General features: G+C 46.7%; 1 protein-coding gene across 14 annotated transcripts in view; it reads right to left on the bottom strand.

Annotated features, from left to right (window-relative positions):
- Window positions 1-24,231, bottom strand: part of LOC137434968 (F-box only protein 46-like) — a 115,336-nt gene that overhangs the window by 15,646 nt on the left and 75,459 nt on the right. Inside the window, exon 1 of one of the 14 annotated variants that reach the window (XM_068128244.2) lies at window positions 14,952-15,199. The exons of 12 other annotated variants lie outside the window; for them this stretch is intronic. The gene's annotated coding sequence lies outside the window, so the exon portion shown is untranslated. Of the gene's footprint in view, window positions 1-809; window positions 1,479-14,951; window positions 15,200-24,231 lie in introns of those variants that run through there. One more of the 14 variants, XM_068128243.2, reaches the window with a different exon arrangement.

The following is a 24,231-nucleotide window of genomic DNA, read 5'->3' as shown; positions in this document are numbered from 1 at the left end:
TGAGAGCAAGAGAGGGAGAGAGAGAGGGAAAGAGGGAGAGAGAGAGAGAGAGGAGGCACTCGGACGTCAAACCGATTTTGACAAGTTCCAGAAACAGTACTTAGACAAGGTCATAATTTGCTAGAAAAACACAAAGCCCGTTCTCTTTGGCGGAACAGCAAAGAAACCCGATGCTTTTCAGCGAAATGTGGTTTAAAAAAAAAAAACCCAAATGGATCACACACAGTGTGATCACATACGCTGAGGCAGGCACAGTGTGGATAAGCTTGCACAAGGTCCGTGGAATGGGCAGGTATGAAAACATCCCTGGGAAAAACAAATGGACCAGGGCGGGAACACCATGAGCGATCGAGTGACCATTTGTTATAATGTACGTTGGTAAAAAGCAAGTGCTCAGTACAACACCGATGCTCGAAAGCCTCGTCGTTTATCGCCTCACTCAAAATACCCACCGACAAGTGCTGAGGTACATGTCCGAGTCTTCAAAACATTAACCGATGACAAACGTTTTTGAAGATGAACAAAAGAGAAATATGGAAGAAAAGAAAAAAAACATCTTGAAAACCATCGCACGCTTTTCATATTGTGAAGTGCAGAGACTAAAGGCCTTCAATGGCAGTATTAATATGGAATGAGCAAATCAAATGGTTCATGGTGATGGCTGAGCTCTGTCTGTCTAGATCTCATCCGCCTGATCCCAATCGGAGAGCCACAACGAGGACAGATATGCGAGAACTCTTGGCTGGTGCAAAGTCATGAAATGGCATCGACAGTGTTTGAAGACCAACAAAGGTACCACTCAAACTCACGGTGTGCCAACCCCGCAGCAGGCGGCTCCGCCTTTCCCAACAGCCAACAGAAACGAGTCGTTGCCTCGAATGCCCATATATGGATTTGCTTTGGGCAGTCCAGCCACATGCCAACAGCTCCACGAATACAGGCCTTGCCCACACGACGAGAACCAGTGCGGTCTACGTGTTGGAAAAACAAACCGACGCCTTCGTTTAAACACGTACAGCATAAAAAATATGGTTCATAAGTCTGATTTACAGAAGGTTTTCTTTTGAAGTCAACTTTGGTTTTGGTGTCTGCGCTCCGGCTCACCCGCCACCTCAAGCAAACCTGAAGATGCATCTTGGTTAGATATCGAAACGAGCTAAGAGTACGGTTTGCCTTAGTTACTGTCACAAACTAGAACAGCAACTCAGCATACATCCACCTGGTTGGCCATATCACTCAATGGTGAAGAATCACTTTAAAAATTCTACCAGCTGGATCCGGACCCAGATCTTCACCAAAATCTAATCGATTCTTCCTCGTCACACACACAACCACTCCACCAAGTTTCGTCCAAATCCATCCAGAACTTTTTGAGATATCCTGCTATGTATCGCTTTTTGCCCCGTCTCCCAATGGTGAAGAATCACTCAAATTTCTAGCAGCCGGATTTTCACCAAAATCTAATCATTTCGTCGTGAAGAATCACCAAAATCTAATCATTTCGTCATGAAGAATCACTAAAATTTCTAGTAGCCGGATCTTCACCAAAATCTAATCATTTCGTCGTGAAGAATCACTAAAATTTCTAACAACCGGATCTTCACCAAAATCTAATCATTTCGTCGTGAAGAATCACTAAAATTTATAGTAGCCAGATCTTCACCAAAATCTAATCATTTCGTCGTGAAGCATCACTAAAATTTCTAGTAGCCGGATCTTCACCAACATCTAATCATTTCGTCGTGAAGAATCACTAAAATTTATAGTAGCCAGATCTTCACCAAAATCTAATCATTTCGTCATGAAGCATCACTAAAATTTCTAACAGCCGGATCTTCACCAAAATCTAATCATTTCGTCGTGAAGAATCACTAAAATTTTTAACAGCCGGATCTTCACCAAAATCTAATCATTTCGTCGTGAAGAATCACTAAAATTTCTAGTAACCAGAAATTGACCAAAATCTAATCATTTCGTCGTGAAGAATCACTAAAATTTCTAGTAGCCGGACCTTCACCAAAATCTAATCATTTCGTCGTGAAGAATCACTCAAATTTCTAGCAGCGGGATTTTCACCAAAATCTAATCATTTCGTCGTGAAGAATCACTAAAATTTCTAGTAGCCGGATCTTCACCAAAATCGAATCATTTCGTCGTGAAGAATCACTAAAATTTTTAGTAGCCAGATCTTCACCAAAATCTAATCATTTCGTCGTGAAGCATCACTAAAATTTCTAGTAGCCAGATCCTCACCAAAATCTAATCATTTCGTCGTGAAGCATCACTAAAATTTCTAGCAGCCGGATCTTCACCAAAATCTAATCATTTCGTCGTGGAGAATCACTAAAATTTCTAGCAGCCGGATCTTCACCAAAATCTAATCATTTCGTCGTGACGCATCACTAAAATTTCTAGCAGCCAGATCTTCACCAAAATCTAATAATTTCGTCGTGAAGAATCACTAAATATTTTAGTAGCCAGATCTTCACCAAAATCTAATCATTTCGTCGTGAAGAATCACTAAAATTTCTAGTCGCCGGATCTTCACCAAAATCTAATCATTTCGTCGTGAAGCATCACTAAAATTTCTAGCAGCCGGATCTTCACCAAAATCTAATCATTTCGTCGTGAAGCATCACTAAAATTTCTAGTAGCCGGATCTTCACCAAAATCTAATCATTTGGTCATGAAGCATCACTAAAATTTCTAGCAGCCGGATCTTCACCAAAATCTAATCATTTCGTCGTGAAGAATCACTAAAATTTCTAACAGCCGGATCTTCACCAAAATCTAATCATTTCGTCGTGAAGAATCACTAAAATTTCTAACAGCCGGATCTTCACCAAAATCTAATCATTTCGTCGTGAAGAATCACTAAAATTTCTCGTAGCCAGATCTTCACCAAAATCCAATCATTTCGTCGTGAAGAATCACTAAAATTTCTAGTAGCCGGATCTTCACCAAAATCTAATCATTTCGTCGTGAAGAATCACTAAAATTTCTAGTAGCCGGATCTTCACCAAAATCTAATCATTTCGTCGTGAAGAATCACTAAAATTTCCAACAGCCGGATCTTCACCAAAATCTAATCATTTCGTCGTGAAGAATCACTAAAATTTCTAGCAGCCGGATCTTCACCAAAATCTAATAATTTCGTCGTGAAGAATCACTAAATATTTTAGTAGCCAGATCTTCACCAAAATCTAATCATTTCGTCGTGAAGAATCACTAAAATTTCTAACAGCCGGATCTTCACCAAAATCTAATCATTTCGTCGTAAAGAATCACTAAAATTTCTAACAGCCGGATCTTCACCAAAATCTAATCATTTCGTCGTGAAGAATCACTAAAATTTCTAGTAGCCGGATCTTCACCAAAATCTAATCATTTCGTCGTGAAGAATCACTAAAATTTCTCGTAGCCAGATCTTCACCAAAATCCAATCATTTCGTCGTGAAGAATCACTAAAATTTCTAGTAGCCGGATCTTCACCAAAATCTAATCATTTCGTCGTGAAGAATCACTAAAATTTCTAGTAGCCGGATCTTCACCAAAATCTAATCATTTCGTCGTGAAGAATCACTAAAATTTCCAACAGCCGGATCTTCACCAAAATCTAATCATTTCGTCGTGAAGAATCACTAAAATATCTAGTAGCCGGATCTTCACAAAAATCTAATCATTTCGTCGTGAAGAATCACTAAAATTTCTAGTAGCTGGATCTTCACCAAAATCTAATCATTTCGTCGTGAAGAATCACTAAAATTTCTACTAGCCGGATCTTCACCAAAATCTAATCATTTCGTCGTGAAGAATCACTAAAATTTCTAACAGCCGGATCTTCACCAAAATCTAATCATTTCGTCGTGAAGAATCACTAAAATTTATAGTAGCCGGATTTTCACCAAAATCTAATCATTTCGTCGTGAAGAATCACTAAAATTTATAGTATCCGGATCTTCACCAAAATCTAATCATTTCGTCATGAAGAATCACTAAAATCTCTAACAGCCGGCTTTTCACCAAAATCTAATCATTTCGTCGTGAAGAATCACTAAAATTTCTTGTAACCAGAAATTCACCAAAATCTAATCATTTCGTCGTGAAGAATCACTAAAATTTCTAGTAGCCGGACCTTCACCAAAATCTAATCATTTCGTCGTGAGGAATCACTCAAATTTCTAGCAGCCGGATCTTCACCAAAATCTAATCATTTCGTCGTGAAGAATCACTAAAATTTTTAGAAGCCAGATCTTCACCAAAATCTAATCATTTCGTCGTGAAGCATCACTAAAATTTCTAGCAGCCGGATCTTCACCAAAATCTAATCATTTCGTCGTGAAGCATCACTAAAATTTCTAGTAGCCAGATCTTCACCAAAATATAATCATTTCGTCGTGAAGAATCACTAAAATTTCTAGTAGCCAGATCTTCACCAAAATCTAATCATTTCGTCGTGAAGCATCACTAAAATTTCTAGCAGCCGGATCTTCACCAAAATCTAATCATTTCGTCGTGAAGAATCACTAAAATTTCTAGTAGCCGGATCTTCACCAAAATCTAATCATTTCGTCGTGACGCATCACTAAAATTTCTAGCAGCCGGATCTTCACCAAAATCTAATCATTTCGTCGTGAAGAATCACTAAAAATTTTAGTAGCCAGATCTTCACCAAAATCTAATCATTTCGTCGTGAAGAATCACTAAAATTTCTAGTCGCCGGATCTTCACCAAAATCTAATCATTTCGTCGTGAAGCATCACTAAAATTTCTAGCAGCCGGATCTTCACCAAAATCTAATCATTTCGTCGTGAAGAATCACTAAACTTTCTCGTAGCCGGATCTTCACCAAAATCTAATCATTTCGTCGTGAAGCATCACTAAAATTTCTAGCAGCCGCATCTTCACCAAAATCTAATCATTTCGTCGTGAAGCATCACTAAAATTTCTAGTAGCCGGATCTTCACCAAAATCTAATCATTTCGTCGTGAAGCATCACTAAAATTTCTAGCAGCCGGATCTTCACCAAAATCTAATCATTTCGTCATGAAGAATCACTAAAATTTCTAACAGCCGGATCTTCACCAAAATCTAATCATTTCGTCGTGAAGCATCACTAAAATTTCTAGTCGCCGGATCTTCACCAAAATCTAATCATTTGGTCGTGAAGCATCACTAAAATTTCTAGCAGCCGGATCTTCACCAAAATCTAATCATTTCGTCGTGAAGAATCACTAAAATTTCTAACAGCCGGATCTTCACCAAAATGTAATCATTTCGTCGTGAAGAATCACTAAAATTTCTAACAGACGGATCTTCACCAAAATCTAATCATTTCGTCGTGAAGAATCACTAAAATTTCTCGTAGCCGGATCTTCACCAAAATCCAATCATTTCGTCGTGAAGAATCACTAAAATTTCTAGTAGCCGGATCTTCACCAAAATCTAAACATTTCGTCGTGAAGAATCACTAAAATTTCTAGTAGCCGGATCTTCACCAAAATCTAATCATTTCGTCGTGAAGAATCACTAAAATTTCCAACAGCCAGATCTTCACCAAAATCTAATCATTTCGTCGTGAAGAATCACTAAAATTTCTAGTAGCCGGATCTTCACCAAAATCTAATCATTTCGTCGTGAAGAATCACTAAAATTTCTAGTAGCCGGATCTTCACCAAAATCTAATCATTTCGTCGTGAAGAATCACTAAAATTTCTAGTAGCCGGATCTTCACCAAAATCTAATCATTTCGTCGTGAAGAATCACTAAAATTTCTAGTAGCCGGATTTTCACCAAAATCTAATCATTTCATCGTGAAGAATCACTAAAATTTCTAACAGCCGGATCTTCACCAAAATCTAATCATTTCGTCATGAAGAATCACTAAAATTTATAGTAGCCGGATTTTCACCAAAATATAATCATTTCGTCGTGAAGAATCACTAAAATTTATAGTATCCGGATCTTCACCAAAATCTAATCATTTCGTCATGAAGAATCACTAAAATCTCTAACAGCCGGCTTTTCACCAAAATCTAATAATTTCGTCGTGAAGCATCACTAAAATTTCTCGTAGCCGGATCTTCACCAAAATCTAATCATTCGTCGTGAAGAATCACTAAGATTTCTAGTAGCCGTATCTTCACCAAAATCGAATCATTTTGTCGTGAAGAATCACTAAAATTTCTAGTAGCCGGATCTTCATCAAAATCTAATCATTTCGTCGTGAAGAATCACTAAAATTTCTAGAAGCCGGATCTTCACCAAAATCTAATCATTTCGTCCTTGTCACATATGCTACATCTCTGCCAAATTTCGACCGAATCGGTCCACAACTTGTTGAGATATTTTGTTCACAAACGGACAAACAGTCAGACAGGGGTGAAAACATAACCTCCATCCACCTTTGGTGGCGGAGGTAACAAAGGCTGAAACAGCCACACATTGGGAAAGCAGGAAAGTTTGGGCAGAGGTGGTTCCCAATTGATCAATTGCATTAAACCTTAAAGAAAATGTACTCCAGCGTTAACATTGCATCGTCAACATCACCAAAATGCTTACATAATCCCACGCTTTCATTGTAATAACAAGCCGAACGATCCGTGAGAATACCGCAAATAGGGCCAAACCATTACGTCCTTAAACATTCGAGCCAACTTCACGAAGAGCCTTCGAAAGCGAAATGTGGCAGAAAACATCAAGGCACACGTTTTTCTAATTCCTGTTTATCAAACCATTCACAACATGTGGCTTGGATTTAAAAGATGCAAATTTGAGGTTAGCCTGAAAACCAGGCAACACGACAAAACAAACAAAACATTTGAAAACAAGATTCAGAAACCGTTCCAGAGTTGTTCAACAAAACAATTCAACATTCGCACGACAAAGGTAAATCGAAAGATGACAAGCAACGGCTACATTTGCCATTATTATGAAAACTTGAGTGAAGTTCCAAAAGTTCAGTTCCAAACGCAATTGAATAAAACAGCAACAATGATTATTTAAAAATTTTTTATATATAAATACATATATTTATAAAAATTTATTTTATATAAAAAATTATATTTATAAAAATTATAAAGAAATGATAAAAAATAAAGATTGAAATGAAAAAATATTTCAACTATAAAAAAAACATATATATATATATATATATATATATATATATATATATATATATATATATATATATATATATATATATATATAAGTTCAAAACACACCTGGTCACAAGTGTGCCGCACTGACCGGGTCCTCATTCGAGGTCCTCAGCATCATCCCGTTTTGGCCCTTCAACCTCGATACGGTCAGCTAAGGTGGGCCAGCAGGGGCACATACACATCCACATGCAGCAACTTCACCTGGATGCATACATACCCCCACCCCCAGGCAGTGCAAACGCAGACTACAACAGCAACACCTCCACATCCAGAATCCACAGCACCAAACAAACATGGTGGAACACTCAAACACCCACCTTTATACCCTTCACCACTCACCAACAAAAGACACCAGATCACACACACACACACACACACACACACACACACACACACACACACACACACACACACACACACACACACACACACACACACACACACACACACACACACACACACACACACACACACACACACACCCTTACAACATACACCTCTCAACATACAAAGACACACACATGCAAAAACACACACCCTCACCCACTCACTCTCATATACACAAAATAAGAAATAATAATAGTAACAAAAAAACAAACAAAACAAAAAAAAACACAACCAACCTACACCGTTCGACGTACCTCCATAAACTTCCTCCATATCCAAAATGAGCCTTTCAAGGCAACCTGGGCCACCTTGTCACACATCCTCCTTCTTTCTGTCCCACACACTCCCAGCCGAGCAAGAAATGCAGAAAAGGAATTTCCAATATACCCTCTACAGTCTACACCCCACCTTAAATGGCTGACACGAAACTCGCCAACCCTTCTCCCGGCACTCTACCTCCAGCTCACTGTACTTTCCTCTCTTCCTCTCGTGCACCTCCTCCATGTTCTCTTCCCAAGGTACAGACAATTCCCCTAAGATGACCTGTCTTGTTGCACCTGACCAAATGACAATGTCAGGCCGCAACCTTGTCACATAGATCTCCTCTGGGAATACCAATTGTGGCTTTAGGTCTGCCACCACCTGCCAATCACAAGCATCTGACAGCCCTCTTGCTTTCCACCTCCTCCTCTTTCCACCTCTTACGACTTGGCCCTCTTTGACAAACCACACCTCTCCCCCATCAGTCTCCTTCTCCACTCTTCTTTCTCTCGACCTCAGCACCTCTTGTTGCACCATCTGCACCACCACCGCCAGCATCTGATCATGTCGCCACCTGTATTGTCCTGCTGCCAATGCTACTGATCATGCACTCACTCAGTGCATGCTGCACCGTTCCCACACCTCCACACAAATAACATCTCTCCTCCTGCAACAACTCCCATAATCTCAAGTTTACTGGTGACGGAAGCACATCATACGTTGCCCGCAACAGGAAATTCAACAATATTGGCTCCATCCTCAAAATCTCTTGCCACTTCAACATTCTCACCCACACACCTTCCCACTTAGTCCAAGCACCTTGCTGTGCCTAACCGACTGCTTTCACATATCTCCTCTCCTCTTCCTTTCTTCTCACCTCCCTCTGAACCATCTTCCTCCTCTTCCTTTCTTCTCACCTCCCTCTCAACCATCTTCCACCTCTCTTTCACACATGCCTTTCCCCATCACTCATGCTTCTTCCACCCCAAGCCATGCTTCCCGTGCTGTACCATCCCCACGACCTCCTCCTGTTGCAACCGCTCCTCCATCTCATCCACCTCTGCTCTTGCATTCCACTTCCGACTTCCCTTCTTCTCTGGGAGAGCATTCTTTACCACTGCATCACTTGAATCCCACAACATCATGAACTCCCGCACCCTCACCACCTTAAACTCCTCGGTTAATGATGGCAAGGGAACCTCGAGATTTCCACCCTGACCATAAAAGGCAATGTTCGTCAAACAGCGTGGCACTCCCAACCACCTCCTCACAAACCCGCTGACCACAACCTCCATCCTCTCTGCATGCCCAATCACAATATCATACATCATCAATGGCCACAATACTCGTGGCATCAATCCAAACTTCAAACACCATACCTTCAACTTACCTGGCAAACCACATCCATAAATCCTCTTCAAACTTCTCAAAAGCTTGTTTCTGACCTCCTCCACTCTTCCCACATGATTCAACTCCACTGTATACCATCTTCCCAAACTCTTCACAGGGGCCTCCACCAATGATGGAACCACCTCCCCTCCCAGCTCAAACCTGTGCATGTTATCCACCACTCCTAGTCTCACGACCACACTCCTCGACTTTCTTGCATTAAATCCCATTCTTGCCCACCGCATCAACCTAAATACAAACAAAATAGGGGAGATGGTACATCCCATCGGGATCCCCATTTCCAACTTCTGCCACTCTGTTACATAGGACTGTGTCGCAAACCGCATCCAAAACTGATCATAATATGCCATCAAAAAATCCCTAAATCTCCGTGGCACCCAAAAGAAATCCATGGCATACCTGATCAAGGCATGCGGCACTGACCCATATCCATTCTCCAAATCCAGCCATACCACCGCAACATCCTTCCTTTGCCTCCTGTAACACTTGCCAGACTATTACCGAGTGTTCAATGCATCCTGGTGATCCTGGTATTCCTGCCTTCTGCACAGAACCATCCACAAAACCATTCCCTCTGATGAAGCCTGAGAGCCATGCCGCAAAGACACTCATCAATATATCTTCCCATCTACATCGAGCAATGATATTGGTCTAAACTGCTCCAGTGTCACAGCCTCCTCCTGCTTTGAAATATAAACTCCTTCCGCCCTAGTCCATTGATTTGGAAATAAATAAAGAAATAATAAATATTATAAACATTTATTTTATAGAAATTTACTTTACTAGGGCATGCCCGTACTATATCTATATCTAAAATTATATCCCCCCCCTCTATTTACATGAAATGGTTTGGTCCAAAGCGAACGGCTTGCGAGTGGTGACAATCCCCCCCCCTCTATTTACATGCAATGGTTTGGTCCAAAGCGAACGGCTTCCGGAGTTTGGTAAAGAAATCGCCATCGCGTGCACAAACGCGCAGGAAAGCGAATGAATCGCAAATTCGTTTTTATTAGTTGTAAAACATAGTTTAACGCCAACATAGTTTGCAAACGTGAAATAAATGAATACGCTCTCAAATGTGCCATCCGAGGCAGAGTGTGCCCGCCACGTTCGGCACACGCGATCGTTCGCTGCTCTCTGATTGGTTGAATCGTTTTTTGGACATAGCTCGGTAAGTAATTGTCCGATTAATATGAAACCTTGAAAAGGCACATCCTCGGGTCCCCAGCAATATACCTGGCAAGTTAAAAGTATATCGGACCCGTGGTTGTCGAGAAACAGCGGTCACAGACAAACAAACGTACAGACAGAGATTACTGGAATTATAGATAGACTAGGGCATGCCCGTACTATATCTATATCTAAAATTATATCCCCCCCCTCTATTTACATGAAATGGTTTGGTCCAAAGCGAACGGCTTGCGAGTGGTGACAATCCCCCCCCTCTATTTACATGCAATGGTTTGGTCCAAAGCGAACGGCTTCCGGAGTTTGGTAAAGAAATCGCCATCGCGTGCACAAACGCGCAGGAAAGCGAATGAATCGCAAATTCGTTTTTATTAGTTGTAAAACATAGTTTAACGCCAACATAGTTTGCAAACGTGAAATAAATGAATACGCTCTCAAATGTGCCATCCGAGGCAGAGTGTGCCCGCCACGTTCGGCACACGCGATCGTTCGCTGCTCTCTGATTGGTTGAATCGTTTTTTGGACATAGCTCGGTAAGTAATTGTCCGATTAATATGAAACCTTGAAAAGGCACATCCTCGGGTCCCCAGCAATATACCTGGCAAGTTAAAAGTATATCGGACCCGTGGTTGTCGAGAAACAGCGGTCACAGACAAACGTACAGACGTACAGACAGACAGACAGAGATTACTGGAATTATAGATAGATAAACGAGCCGAAAGCACCTGGCGTTGCCCGGGTTCTTTTTGAATGAATTTACTACTATAATTCAGCTTTTACTCGCGGCCGTAGAAGATCGACTACTATAATTCAGCTCATCTTTTAATTGTGAAATGGGCCCAGCCCGGCCGAAGCGGCCTCGACAGGCCTCGCCACCTAGCCTATAACCTTCCCGTGGCCCGTCCCAACATTTTTGATTCTTTTTTAATGAATTTACTACTATAATTCAGCTTTTACTCACGGCCGTAGACGATCGACGACTATAATTCAGCTCAGCTTTTAATTGCGAAATGGGCCCAGCCCGGCCGAAGCGGCCTCGACCGGCCTCACCACCTAGCATAACCTTCCGGGGACCGTCCCGACATTTTTTGTTTTAGAGGTTTCCTCCTATCTTTCACCGTTCAGGAGATTAGCGAGTGCAGACAAACAAACAAACAAAAACGTTCTTTTATATATATATATATATATATATATATATATATATATATATATATATATATATATATATATATATATATATATATATATATATATATATATATATATATATATATATATATATATACATATACATACATATACATACATATATATATATACATATACAGTATATATATATATATATATATATATATATATATATATATATAGAAGATTTAAAAAAAAAATGTTTATAAAATTTAAAAAATGTTGGGGTTGGCCTGGGCACAGAAATTTATTTCTGTACTCCATCGTTAACATCCCATAACATGGCGTGTCTAAACATGTGGAACTCAAACCTCCCTCAATTGCAAAGCCAAGTCTGGTGCTGGCTTAACGGTTAAGGTGGCTGGATGAGTTTCAGCCACTGCCATTGAATTAACACCAGGTGGGTTGACTCAGCCTGTCATCCTTTTGAGGTCAACAAAATGAGTACCAGCTGACTGGTTATATAGACAGCCATTGCATCAGCAGCAGACGTGCCCCCCAAAAGATGACGCAACCAGCAGGCACAGGCTGCACACGAACCACCACCGTTGGTTGCAAAGTTGGGATAAATCCAACCTATTTCCATGTAATCCCACCATCTGAAAGTGAAGTTGGTATGTACGATACAGTGCCAAAGAATACAAATTGCTTGAGGCCCTTTCATAACTGACGTCATTTTGCCACATTAGCGTCATGGATTTAGGAAACTGGCGCCATGCCCATCAAAATCAAGCATAGTACCAACTACTAAGAGTGTCTCGCATGTTCACATACGTGCGGTGTCTGTCCTTTTGGCTGTAATGTCTCCACTCTAATGTAATGTACACTCCACCCATCTCCACTCTCACCACCTCACGTCTAGTCACCAAATGTTAACATATTGTAGGCATAATTAACAATTTCTTACAAAGCATATATTGCGTTTACATTTATGGCAAACTTTTTGTGTCAAAGTGGCAATGGTTGCTAGAGTGAGATGTGCATGGAAGAGGTTTCGGGAACTCAGTGGCATGCTGATGAGGAGGGGAGTGTCGTTGAAGCTGAAGGGAAAGGTGTATGCTGCATGTGTGAGAAGTGTTATGATTTATGGGAGCGAGACATGGGTAATGAACGTAGAGCAGCAACGAAGGCTGGAAAGGGTGGAAATGCGAATGGTTCGGTGGATGTGCGGAGTATCGTTGAGAGAGAGGAAGACAAATGATGAATTGCGAAAGATGATGGGAATAGAGCCTGTGATTGATGTTGTGAAGAGGAACAGGTTGAGATGGTATGGTCATGTGTTGAGGAAGGATGAAAGTGACTGGTTGAGAAGAGTGATGGAAATGAATGTAGAAGGAAGTAGAGGACGGGGAAGACCGAGAAAGACTTGGCTAAAGGTGGTGGAAGAAGAAATGCGGGCAAGGGGGTCAACAAGGGGAGATGCAGAAAATAGGGCAAAATGGAGAAGATTGTCATAGGGCCCGCAAGGCTAACCCCCGCTCTAGCAGGGAAAATGGCTTCAAAATGCCTGTTGTCGTTGTTGTTGTTTTAGGGTGTCAAACCTTTTGCTGACGAGACAGTGATGGTGTTTCATGCTTTGCTCAAATTCATTGGAACGGGCCATCACAACTACATACAAGGAAACAGAGTCCGGAAGCAAGAATAAATTTCACCACGTCTTCAGATGGCCACACAGAGCTACTCGCACCACCATATGGCATTTTGCGGAAGTCGGGGCAAGGCCAAGATGCCAAAGCTTTGCGTGAGTTCCACATGGTTCGAGCTTGATGACTACGGGCAGCAATGCCGCTCGGCCACTTGCACGAGCTGCTCGGGTGATGCCAGTTGTGCGATGGCGGCCAGGGCATCCCTGATCGAGGCACTTCCATCAAGAGAGAGAGAGAGAGAGAGCGTTCTGTGTGAGTGAGACAAGATGCTCTGTAAGAGACATGGCGTCTTATGTGTGACCACCTCTGGATTGGAGACTGAGTGCGCAGGTTCGGAGCATTGCGACCCACAAGTTCGGAAATGAGCAGCTTCCCTGGTTAATTGTCAGCATACTCAAAGTGGACAAATGTTTTACAGGTTTTACCTGACCTACACACAGCAAAGAAAGCAGATAATCTAAGAAGTACACTTGTTACAAATTCAAACTCATTTAAGGCCATTATATCAAGGAGACAGAAAAATAAGTGCAGCTGCTGTGCATGAACTGTTGAGGGAAACAGCAAGGCCTTCGCTTGCTGGAAGTTGATTGCTTTTAACCATTGCGTCTGCCTTCTCATCTCCTCTGATGTAAACAAAATCCTATCTGAAAGACGATATGCAGCTCGTATGCTGGAAATGCTGACAATCTGACCACGACGCCACCGTTGGATCTACATCCATAGCAAATAAGGTCACCAGTACCAAATCGGGTAATGAATACTGTACTGGCCAAGTATTAACAAGAAACACACACACACACACACACACACACACACACACACACACACACACACACACACACACACACACACACACACACACACACACACACACACACACACACACACACACACACCTCTTCCTGTCCTCTCACCTCTGGCCCTCAAAGTCAAATCTTTCATAGCCCTTGTACTTGCTTGTTGAAATGTCTTCCTGAGTCTGTTGTCTCGAGGTCTTCCATCCAGAATTCCAAGTCTGCTGCCTACCACCACCTCAGTAGTCTCCCATTTCCACTACTGGGCTTTGTAGGTTTCCATCCTCCTCCTGCAATTCCTCTCCTTGTGTGCTGGTGCATATGTTTGCAGGTTAGCACCGTTTTCCTTTTCCCCCATCGAGTTTGTTGATCCATTGTATTGTTGTTCTGCTATTTCATATGGCTGAATTGATCGATTTGATGCACCGTGTGCCCTTTACAAAGCGTTCGTGCGACCGAAGCGGTTTCTTGGCAATATTTACACTGGGTGGTTTGCAATTTCCTTCCCAGAGTTGCTTGTCCATGCTCTATCCTTTTTAAATGCCGAGTGTCAAGCAAGGAGGCAGCACGTACCATTATTAAAGTCTTTGGTATGACGAGGCCAGGGTTTGAATGACCGACCTCCCAGACTCAGAGCGGATGCTCCAACTATTACACCATCAAGCTTGGTATTAATACATGGTAAAATGTTGGCCCTTCATCTTTCACTATGCATAGAGTATGGGCACTATATTTTGTTTAAAAAAATAAAAATAAAAAACTTTGTTTTTTGGTGAGTTGTTCTGTGTGATGTGGCAGGGTTGTCAGTGCACCACCACCACCACCACCACCTCGGGTCATCTTCCATCTGGACCGTGAGCCTTTCCACTATTATCCCCACCTACCCCACACCCTCTCCCCCATTCATATATCCTCACCTATTTGCAGGTGCTCAGTCTTCTCCCCTCTTCTCCCTCCTCCTTTTGTTCATTCCTCGTGTCCAAATGTTTGTCCTACTGTCCCACTGTCAGTGTTTTTCCTTGTAACCTAGACGTCACCTCACTTTTCCATGCACCAGTGGGGACCAGGGAGGGGGTGGCATTGCTGAAGGAGGGTGAAAGAGTGACATACAAAAATAGAGACTTCTCAGGGGTGAGGCCTTATCAAGGAAGAGCATGGCAAAGTGAGTTTACCAGCACGCTTTAAGCCAATAAGTGCGGTGCGGTACGGTACGTACACTCCATTGGTCAAACGCAAAGCATTTCCTAACTAGAACGGCACTCAGTAGAGAGCATACCTCTGCCTGTTGAACAGTTTACGCTTTGTATCCCACAGATAGGCCGGATCTGGATTCGGACCTGAACCAAAATCTAATCGGCTTGTTCTTGTCAAATCAACTCTAAACTTCAAAACCAACTCATGCACCAAGTTTATTCATAACTAGTCCATAATTTTTTTTAATATCATGTTATATATCGCTTTTCAGCCGATCTCTCAATGATGAAGAATCACTTATAAAATTAAATAATTATTGCAGCCAAATCCATATTGAGATCTTCACCAAAATTGAATTGATTCTTTCTCGTCACACACACAACCTGTCCAACAAGTTTCGTCCAAATCCATCCAAAACCTTTTGAGATATCCAGCTATATGTTGATTTTCACTCTATCTCGCAATGGTGAAGAATCACCTACAAAATTAAATAATTCTCATATCCGAATCCACATTCAGATCTTCACCAATATCGAATCTATTTCTCCTTGTCAGACACCCAACCTGTCCACCAAGTTTCGTCCAAATCCGTCCACAACTTTTTGAGATATCCTGCTATGTATCGTATTTGGCATTATCTTCCATAGCGAAGAATCACTTAAAAAATTCAAGTAGCCGGATCCGAATCCGGATCTTCACCAAAATATAATCATTTCGTCATTGTCAAACATGCTACCTCTCTGCCAAATTTCGTCCGAATCCATCCACAACTTTTTGAGATATCTTGTTCACAAACGGACAGACAAAGACAGACAGACAGACAGACAGACAAACAGACATGGGTGAAAACATAACCTCCATCCACCTTTGTTGGCGGAGGTAATGAAGTAAAGTGATGAAAGTTGTATTCATTTTTCCAGGTTCATACGGCAAATGTAAAAACCCAAAAATTACCCCAAAACCCCCAAAACCAAACCCCCAAAAACGCAAAAAACCCCCCATAAAAACCCAAAAATAAAAAACCCCAAACTCCCCCCCCCCCCCCCCCCCCAAAATTCTTCATTCAAAGGCTTCCATCAACACAAATCCAGTCAAAAGAGGATTTATTTGGGGGCAAGAGCAGAGTTCACTCATCACCTGTGCGATAGCTTTGGATAGCATCGGAAGCTTCCAATCCCAAACCGATCCGCATGGCAACAGCCCTTGCAGTTACACGTGCAACAACATAAAGCTCTAAAGCTGCACTTCCACAAGTGCAAAGGGAAACGTGAATCCGAGCACATCATGTGCCGCACTAATGGATCGTTTCCACCCACACGCGCTGACAATATTGGGCACACAGATTCATAGAGGATTTTAAGGGTCGTGCTGTACAAAAAGAATCTCTGCATTGAATGCTGCACCCTAGAGCACCGAGCCCACCAATGGCAATAATTGATTCAAAGAGTCCAGGAGCAGCAACTCCTGACTTTGACAAAAGTAATCGCAACATGAGAATTTATACCAACTGCGCTCTTGTAGGGAAAATGGCCTTAAAATGCCTGTTGTTGTTGTTGCTGTGCTTGTTCCAAAATCAACGTTGTGCAACTAACCTTATGAATAAACCATGTATTTTGTTGCAGGACAAGATGAAATCTCGTCTTGGGTTGCCAACACTAACCCAGAATTAAGCCTGCAAACACCCCCAACCCAGATGGGCGGTTTGGACAGCAGCCTTCAATTATTGGGCAAGAGACATGGCACAGTGACTAACGTCGCTCCTAAAGGAAGAAAACAAGCAAAATGACTCCGGCAGTTGGAATATTGAATAAATAAATACATAAATCAAGTCATGATTGGCAGAAAAGTCTCTGCAAACAGGTTTTAGCTCACCTGTACTTTAGTCCGGTGAGCTTATGTGATCGAGCAATGTCCGCAGGTAAGTCAGTCAGTGAGTCTGTAAACACTTCAGACATTATCGCTTGAAGCAAACGCACGATGTTGAAACTTTGCCACAAGCTGCATGTCTGATGCCTAGTGAAGGTGCATTGACCGCATTAAAATCTGCGCTCATCAAGGTGGTCTCCGGGGCAGGGGTGGAGGTTTCACCCCCCAAAAGAGGTATTTGCTCTCTTCTCCAAAACTACATACGCAATGTCAATGAAACCTGCTCACAATCTTTATCGCCCGTGATGTACCAAAGTTTGTTCATGGCATTAAATATGTCAGTCTGATGGGGTCTGTGGGGGGTTTGAGTGACTGTTGCTCCTGATCCAGGTGAGCTTCAGGACCCGTGGTCCTATTTTTATGTACGAAGTCAAGACTGGTGAAATAGCTGGAGCGTAGCAGAACAAGGACAGCATAGTGGAAAGGTGGGACACCACACCAATAGCGAGGTAGAGAGCCATGGTAGGTTAGATAAACATGGTAGAGGGATAGGAGAGAGGGTGAGGGAAACAAATAGAGAGAGTAAAAACCACCGTAACCTTGAAAGAAACGGGGTAGGTTGTGGAAGGGTTAATGAGGGTAGAAAAAGATCACGAGTATGGATGTGGGATGACCTGAGATGTCCACCAACTGACCTGAGACAGACCACTGACATCTGAAGACAGAGGCCACCAACCTGACTGCAAAGTGCAATGCACCGGAGTCCCAGGCCTTGCCGGTTCAAAACGAGCTGAATGCAATCGCATTATGAATTTAAATCATAAGCTTCAAGAAATCGAGCTAGTTTCATAAATCTGGGCCTGTTACTCCCACAACGCAGGCAGGTCAGTGGTCTGTCTGTATTCTGCTACATCCTTTCTGGTCTTGCATCATTTGCTCTTTCTGTACAGTCTGTCCCTCCCCTCACCCTTTAACCCCCCCCCCCCCCACCCCCCTCCAAACCAACCGTTCTACCAGTAACTCACTTCTTGGTAAACTTACAAAATCCAGCCTCATTGTTCCTCTCTTCTTGCGCTTGTGGAACCAACTTCCTCAGTCTGTTTAATCACAATTTTCCCTCTAGGGTTTCAAGATGGCTTTTGACCATGTTGGGTCATCCCCCATCCATACTCATGATCATTTCCACCCTCACCTCTCCCCAAGCACACCTTTTCTTTCCAGGTTATAGGGTTTCTCCCCTCTCCCTCCACCCTCCTTTCAATTTTTGATTATGTGGTGCTGTGCACACACGACTCGATTGCCAGAGAGGTAGGCCACAACGCGTTGGTACATACAAAGAGTCTTTATTAAGAGCTCGCACTTCCGCACTGGGCGGGCTCGAGCTTAGAGCCCGCATATATGTCCCGAGGCCACGCCTTGCCCCCGGGCGTGGCCGATCGGCCGATAGGCGGGGCATGCATTACAGTTCCCCGCCTGGACGTTCGCGCCACCTGCTGGTGCGCTGAATTCTTGTCCGTTGTGTCCGCCACACGCGCCCCCCCAGAATTCCCGCGCACCTGAAGGGTGAGTTTGCGGGGAAGCCGGATGACCCGACCGAAACGCCCCCTGGCGATGCGTGCAGGGCTGGGGGGTAGCGGGACGGCGGGGCTGGGGGGTGCCGGGGGTCTGACCGCCGGGGGGCGGCCTCGACGCGGAGGCAGAGCTGCTTGCGGGAGGGTGGTCCAGATCGAGGTGGGCCGGCTTGAGGCGGTCCACAGAGACACGATCCGGGGCACCGCCGATGTCGATGGTGAAATATTTGTCCCCGGTATCCAGCACGCGGAAGGGCCCGTCGTACGGGGGCCGTAGCGGTGCCCGGTGGGCGTCGTGCCGGACGAAGACGTACTCCACCGTGCGAAGCTCCGGGGCGACGTGGGAAGACGGGCAACCGTGGTGTGCCGTCGGCACCGGGGCGAACCTTCCGGGCGGTCTCCTGCAGGGTGGAGCGCTATTGCGCCGCGGACCAAGGAGCCGTGGAGTCGGGGATAAATTCACCCGGTACCCGCAGTGGTTGCCCGAAGACCAGCTCCGCCGAGGACGCGCGCAGGTCGTCCTTGGGCGCCGTCCTGAGGCCCAGCAGGACCCAGGGGAGCCTGTCGGCCCAGCTGCCGTCGCGGAGGCTGGCCCGGAGCGCGGCCTTCATTGAGCGATGAAAGCGCTCGCACAGGCCATTGGCCTGGGGGTGGTAGGCCGTGGTGCGGTGTAGTTTGACACCGAGCCCTTGCGCCACCGCGCCCCAGAGCTCCGATGTGAACTGGGGGCCGCGGTCGGACGAGATGTCCGAGGGGGCACCGAACCGGGCAACCCAAGTGGCGATGAAGGCGTGCGCCACATCAGCCGCAGACGTCGCAGCCAATGGCACGGCCTCCGGCCACCGTGTGGTGCGGTCCACCATGGTGAGGAGGTGTGTGAACCGTCGCGAGGGGGACAGAGGTCCTACCAAGTCGACGTGAATGTGGTCGAACCGACGCTCGGGCACCGTAAACGGGGCCAACGGGGCCTGGGTGTGGCGGTGGACCTTTGCGCGCTGGCACGCGAGGCACGTCCTGGCCCAGTCGCGGTCGTCGTTCCTGAGGCCATGCCAGACGAACTTCGTCGTGACGAGCTTCTGGGATGCCTTCCTGCCCGGGTGGGACAGGCCGTGGATGGCGTCAAAAACTGGGCGCCGCCAGCCAGCGGGCACGATGGGGTGAGGCCGGCCGAGGGAGACGTCAAATAGGAGGGCCGCGCCCGCGGCGTCGAACGGCACCTCGGTGACGTGGAGGCCCGTGACGGCGGTCCGCAAGGCCTGGACGCCAGGGTCGGCGGACTGGTCCTCCGCCATCCGGGTATAGTCGATCCCGAGGTGGACCGCGTGCACGACGGACCGGGAAAGACGATCCGCCACCGGGTTGTCTTTACCCGCCACGTGATGGATGTCCGTCGTGTACTCGGACACGGCAGAGAGGTGACGCTGCTGCCGTGCCGACCATGGCTCGGCGACCTTGGCCACCGCGAACACAAGGGGCTTGTGGTCGACGAAAGCCGTGAACGGGCGGCCCTCGAGCAGATGGTGGAAGTGTCGGACCGCCAGGTGGAGCCCTAGCAGCTCGTGGTCGAAGGTGCTATAGCGGCGTTCGTGCGGGCGAAGCTGCCGGCTAAAAAACGCCAGCGGCTGCCAAGCACCACGCACCCACTGCTCATGCACCGTGCCCACCGCGTAGTCCGACGCGTCGGTGGTGAGGGCGATCGGTGCATCGGGCGCCGGGCGCGCCAGCATGGTGGCGTTGGCCAGGGCCAGCTTTGCGCCCGCAAACGCCGCGGCCATCGGCTCCGACCAGGCGACGTCACCTTTGCCCGGCTTGCCCCGGAGGGCCTCGTGCAGGGGGCGGAGGAGCTGGGTGACGTGGGGCACGAAGCGGTGGTAAAAATTTACCATGCCCAGGAATTCCTGGAGCCCCTTGATCGTGCGGGGGCGAGGGAAATCCCTGACCGCCTCCACCTTGGCCGGTAAAGGGACGGCCCCGTGCCTGGTGATGCGGTGCCCCAAGAAGTCGATGATGGCGACGCCGAAACGGCACTTTGCGGGGTTGATGATTAGGCCATGCTGGCCCAGGCGTTCGAAAAGCGTGCAGAGGTGGAGCAGGTGCTCCTCCCGGGACGCGCTCACGACTAGGATGTCGTCCAGGTAGACGAAGAGGAAAGGTAAGTCGTGCACGACGCTGTCCATAAGCCGTTGGAACGCCTGGGCCGCATTCTTCAACCCGAAAGGCATTCTTCGGAACTCGAAGAGGCCGAAAGGGGTGATGACGGCCGTCTTCGGGACATCGCCCGGTTGTACGGGGACCTGGTGGTAGCCCCGGATGAGGTCCACCTTGGAAAACACGGTCGTGTTTGCCAACCGGGCGGAAAAGTCCTGGATATGCGGGACCGGGTAGCGGTCGGGGGTGGTGGCATCATTGAGCCGGCGGTGGTAGTCCCCGCACGGCCGCCATCCCCCGCCGGGCTTCGGCACAATGTGCAGAGGGGAAGCCCAAGCGCTGTTGGAGCGCCGTACGATCCCAGCCGCTCCAGCGTGGCGAACTCCGCTTTCGCCACCGCGAGCTTCGTGGGTTCGAGTCGGCGTGCCCGGGCGTAGACCGGCGGCCCGACTGTGGGTATATGGTGCTCCACCCCGTGTTTAACGGCCACCGCTGAGAAGGTGGGCCGCGTGAGGGCCGGGAAACTGGCTAGGAGGCGGGTAAAGTCGTCCGCTGCCGGAAGCGTGCAAACTAAACTCGCCGGGACGGAACCTTCCAGCAAGCTGCTTGGCAAGCCGCTCAGTGAGCCGCTCAACGAGCCGCTCAGCGAACAAGCGAGCGAGCTGAAGGTTTCGGCCTGTACGAGACGTCTGCGCTTCACGTCGACCAACGGCCCATGCGCACATAGGAAGTCCGCGCCCAGCAAAGCCATTGGCACGCTGGCGGTCACGAACGACCATTGAAAGCGTTGCCCTCCGAACCGCAGTGAGAGGAAACGCTTCCCGAATGTGCGGGTGGGTGTACCGTTGGCGGCAAGCAAAGCGGGGCCCCGGCCCGCGGTTTGCTTGTCGGATGCGGAGGCGGGGAGGACGCTTACCTGCGCTCCTGTGTCGCAAAGGCAACGGCGCCCGGACAAGGTGTCCGTGATGAACAGGAGGCTGCCGGAATGGCCGACGCTCATGGCCGCAAGTGAGCGCTGGTCGTTTCCCGACCCGTCAAAAGAGCACGGCGGGCGACACGTTTTAGCCTGGCGGCCGAACCTGGCATGGTAGTAGCACCAGGTTTGCGGCGGTAACGGCCGCACCAGCGGCGGTGGTGGTGGTGGCGGCGGCGGTAGTGGATGGGGCATAGCAGCGGCCACAAGGGAAGCCGGGGGCGCTGGAGCCTCCGCGCCGGGATCCACTACGGCAGCACCGTACACCGACCGCGTGTCGCAGGCCGCGAAATACTTGACGGCCTCTCCAGCCAGGGCGCGGGGTTCCTTTATTTTGGAACCGGCCAGCGCGAGGCGTACTTGTGCAGGTAGCTGGCGTAGGAAAAGCGCCCGGAATAAGAAATCCGGGGGCTGGTCTCCAAGCAGGGGCAGCATGGAATCCATCCGGACGGATGGTCGTGTGTTGCCGAGGGCGTGAAGGTCCAGGAGGCGGTCGGCCCGTTCGATCTCCGTGAGCCCGAACGTGGCGATGAGGAGACGTTTGAGCGCCTCGTACTTGTTGTCGCCCGGCGGGCACCGAAGGATGGACACAACTCGGGCGGCAGTGCCGGGTCCGAGGGCGGCGACCACGTGGTAGTACCGGGTCTCGTCCGCCGTTATGCCTCGGAGTTGGAATTGAGCTTCGGCTTGCAAAAACCAAACGTCGGCTTGCGCTTCGCAAAACTCCGGGAGTTTGACTGCGACGGCGTTGGAAGCCATGGCGCGTTCGGTGGTCAGCAACTGCTGAACCAATCGGGGTCACCAGTGTGGTGCTGTGCACACACGACTCGATTGCCAGAGAGGTAGGCCACAACGCGTTGGTACATACAAAGAGTCTTTATTAAGAGCTCGCACTTCAGCACTGGGCGGGCTCGAGCTTAGAGCCCGCATATATGTCCCGAGGCCACGCCTTGCCCCCGGGCGTGGCCGATCGGCCGATAGGCGGGGCATGCATTACAGTTCCCGCCTGGACGTTCGCGCCACCTACTGGTGCGCTGAATTATTGTCCCTTGTGTCCGCCACAGTTTCATTTTTGTTTCATTCCAGGTATCCATCCCTTCCTCTTCTTTCTGCCTGTAAACTTGTATTCAGCTTGCTCCTCTCCCCCACACTCCCATGCACACCTTCCACTCCCCTTGCTCTCATTCTTACTTTAAAATGTCCGTCTATCCTGCTGTTGGTGTGTTCCTCACTTTCCACTGTTCATAAACCTCACATTTGTACACGAAAAAATACTGCCACTCCATATTTGATTATCAGTAAAAACCCAGCTGGTTCATTAATGACCTTCAGGGTGGGATCATGTGCCCGACTCCCCTGGTCCGATCTACGTGTTGACTCCCATCGGTGTCAGGGTGTCCACTCACTGTGGTCGACTCTTATTCCCTTCCCTTGTTACAGGTCATTCTGAATGACTGGGTCTGATCCTTACCTTCAACAGAAGAAAATGTGTGAAAGATCCTAACAAGGTGAAGCATTACTGCAGCAAGGTGCATTTATCATGTAGTAACAAGACTCATTTATGGGATTGGGAAATCACCTGTCTTTGCAGGTTGCCACGTTTCCTTCCCCTCTCTCCTCGTCCCGTCCTCGTCCCGTCCTCGTCCTCGATCTCGTCCTCGTCCCGTCCTCGTCCCGTCCTCCTATCTGCCTGCTCGTTCAGTCCTGGTGATGTCCATGCGTCGTCCCAGCACCCCACTGTCAGTGCGTTGCCTTATACCCTCCGTCACATCAATCTTTCACGAGCAATATTTTGCATACAAAGAGACACCCATGATGCATTTCTGAGTCAGCAGAAAGAAGGTGTTCAGTGTGGAAAGGATTAAAGATGCAAGAAATATCAATGTATTAATTCCATGATTCTACGAGTGAGTGAGTTGCACAAAAAAAATGACTATACCTACCTAACTTGGAAGGTCTATCACATATTCTGCATAATTTAGAAAGGTCAGAATTCTCCAAACTCAATACCTTCAACGTATGCACACAGCATGCATAGCAGCTTAAATTCTCATCACCAAACTTCCTGCCGCCTCCTCATTTTTCTTGTACTTCTACCACAGACATTTGTAAAATCAAATCAATAGAAGCACAACAAGATGGAAACGTTACCTCGACTTGAGGAACCGTAAAAGAGGGACGCTAACCAAGTTCAACCCGATAGATCAGTGGTTTGCAACCTGTCATCCCCAGAGCCGTCGGCGGGGTTCCGTGGGGTAAAAGGGTGAAGAAGTAACGTGAACATCCACACATTATCAAAATGCATTACACGGTGCAACCCGCTGCACGTCAGAAGGAACCATTCATGGAAAGCTGTGCTTTATACCTGCTCGTGTCATAGTGCCGCCTTGAAAGTATCAGCAATGGATCGTTGGCTAAAAGCAAACTCGTTGAAGGGGAAAGCAA

The sequence above is a fragment of the Myxine glutinosa genome, chromosome 9 (genome assembly GCF_964187855.1).
Source record: "Myxine glutinosa chromosome 9, kmMyxGlut1.1, whole genome shotgun sequence".
Classification (NCBI taxonomy): Eukaryota; Metazoa; Chordata; class Myxini; order Myxiniformes; family Myxinidae; genus Myxine; species Myxine glutinosa.
Note: the sequence above shows the minus strand (reverse complement) of the source record. Positions and strands in the feature narration are given on the sequence as shown.